General features: G+C 34.6%; 1 long non-coding RNA gene across 1 annotated transcript; it reads left to right on the top strand.

Annotated features, from left to right (window-relative positions):
• The first annotated feature begins 1,254 nt into the window (after nt 1-1,254).
• Nucleotides 1,255-1,689, top strand: LOC129575136 (uncharacterized). Its single transcript, XR_008688752.1, has 3 exons — nt 1,255-1,314; nt 1,383-1,512; nt 1,594-1,689. It is a non-coding gene; the product is annotated as an uncharacterized LOC129575136 (long non-coding RNA).
• The last annotated feature ends 1,135 nt before the right edge of the window (nt 1,690-2,824 follow it).

Below are 2,824 nucleotides of genomic sequence, written 5' to 3'. Positions count from 1 at the left end.
TTTCGGTCTCCGAAAAATAGCCGAATAGACATATTGGATGGATTTGATGCGCCTTGGTTTCACCATTTGTAGTGCGGTGTGTGTGGTGCATTTCTCTGGTGTTGTAATACTAACACATTCCAGACATTTTTCTCTTCATCATTTAGCACAAGATAGGGGCGGCTTGCAAGGACGTTCCTTTTGTTCACATTTCAGCTATTCAAATCAGTTAGAATCAGTTGAACAGAAAATTCGTTAATGACATTCAACCATTTGCCATGCACATTCAGTTGAGATTGAGGCATTGAGTGTAATCGCCTGTAATAAACGCGCTTTTTCTCGCATGAATGCAGACATTCAGTATGGACGCACAATGACACTGAGCAATAAGCATAGGGCAATTGTTATTGTGTTTGTTAATATAGAACTTTTTGCCATTTTACAGCAGAATTTTTTCCATTGATTTAATTAAAAACTAGAACGTACTCAAAACAAATCGATATTACGATTAAAAAATGAACAACAAATGTTTCAATGGACATTGCTAATATTTGTTGACCTGCCTACCAGTCACTAGAATATGCGCTAAAAATTAGGGCAAGGCACTGAATCGATATTGATATGTGTTCAGTTTTGTATGTTTATCAAAGTGCACTGAATAGAAAGCAGTTGAAAATAAACAAGTCAATTAAAGGATAAGTATTTTATTGATCTGTCATTAAAAGAATAGAATGCATATTCCTAACACCAATTTCAGGTAAATAGAAATGATTCCGAAATCACCTGCGCTTCAGTCATTGTGTTTTCACTGAACAGGCCACAGGTGTCAATATGAAAACGGTGCACGATATTAAAAGCAAATTGAATTTGCGTGAAAGAATTCACCTTATTTTGGAGAATTGGCGAATGAAACCGTCAAAGCAAAAGTTTCGAATGTTATATATAATGTGCCTGAAACGATGTTTGAATTGGTTGGTGTTCGAGTTTTCAGTGATATGCACGTTAATTGGTACTCGAACTTGGGTCATATGATGGTTGGTTATTATTGAATTTTTCCTGGTTTTCAAGTAAATACAGACAACTCTGACTGGTTTTTGGTGGTCTACAAAATTAAATTGATTCCATAAAAACTTAAAACAGAAAAAACAAACATTTAATTCCTACATGTATACACATTTTTTTGTGAGTTCTTATTGTATTGTATTTTGGTCAATTTATCATTACTAGGTTGGTTACTATGTGTCGATGACAATACACACCCTTTATTATTGGGGCAAAAAAAATGAATTTGTTTATGGCACTCGTTGCCTCTGTGGCATGGGAATCATGATCTCGGTAATTCATATGATTGTTTACGATCATTTGAAAAGACATCAATAATCGCTTCTTTTTTTTAAATCAAGAGCGTTCCTCTGTATTATAAAGCAATTGGAAAGGATCGTTTCAAATTCCATAGTCTGTTGAGTTTTGCTAGAGATTATATATACGAAGAAAAAAGAGGTACATCTAAATTTTCGATGGTATGCGAAGAAGGTGAATAGTTTTTAGTTGTGTTTGTCGCTTTCTATTCTGAGGATTAATAAGCGATTTGTTAAATTTATAAATTCATTGAAGGTGCTCGCAAAATGTGGAAATCCTATGCGATTTTGACATGCATTATTGTGACTTCGATGAGTCTCGTGTCCCTTGGCCCAATGCTTATCTTTTTTCGTGATGGAATTTGGATAACACCACTAGGAACTCAATTTCCATACGCCGATCAATCGGACGTAGCCTTTTATATGGATCTCGTCATTCAGATAGCCATTGCACTAATTGGAATTTTGACAACCGTTAGCATCGAAATGGCACAGGTCATTGTGAATAATGCAGTCGAAATGACAGGCGATGTCATAAAATTCAACATTGAAAGGTTGACCAAACAAATAACTCCCGTCGGTATGATGAACTTAGAGTCAGGGGGCACTTTTCGCAATATAATTCTCCAAATTCAGGATTTTGATCGGTATTGTTATAACTGTGTTAAAAGTGCACATAAAAATGATATATATTTTTTCAATTTTGCAGTTTCATAGCCGATTTTACTGATGTTTTCTACTGGAGGACTTTTTTTGGACCATTTGCGCTTGCGTTTTCCGCGGCCTTTTCGACGTTCACGCAAAAAGTAGTATGTATTTCGTTTTATTACGATTTTTTTTTTCTTCAAATTTTCCTGCTTAAAAATAACCCGTGTAATTTACTTCGTAGCTAAATTTTCCATCTGGGTATGGTTCAGCAGTAGCTTCGTATATACAATTGATCATTTTGTGCTATATGGGTCATAATGTAAGAAGTTCGGTGAGTTTTCAATTTCTTTCCTAGATTAAAAACGTTGATTGCCATTGATTTTTATACTTTCAAAAATTCAATACCAACAGAATGACCTCATTTATGATGCATTGAATAGAGTACCATGGTATTATATCCCTATGTCGAAACAGAAGGTCCTCGCTCAATTGTTACATAGAATGCAAAATGGACTTAAATTAACCATAGGACCTTTGGGAGAATTGAACTATGAAATGGCATCTCATGTGAGTTTAATTTATCATTTAGTTCAATAAGCAACGCAAAACGTGATGATTAATATCATTTCAGGTGACCAAATGCATTTATCAGTTTTTAATGTTGTTGGTCCAGTTTGCTGAATAAGATTCTCTCCTCACTATCTCACTATCACAATCGACATTTCTTTCTAAACAGAAATGATTTATTCGCAAAATCAGAAATATGGTTGACACTCTATGCAACAGAGTATGGGCAATAATATATATTGTGCAGCAATTTTAACGTTATTGAAAAGAAG

Source organism: Sitodiplosis mosellana, unplaced genomic scaffold (genome assembly GCF_009176505.1).
Source record: "Sitodiplosis mosellana isolate CC-2019 unplaced genomic scaffold, AAFC_SMos_1.0 Smas_scaffold_6166, whole genome shotgun sequence".
Lineage (NCBI taxonomy): Eukaryota > Metazoa > Arthropoda > Insecta > Diptera > Cecidomyiidae > Sitodiplosis > Sitodiplosis mosellana.
Note: the sequence above shows the minus strand (reverse complement) of the source record. Positions and strands in the feature narration are given on the sequence as shown.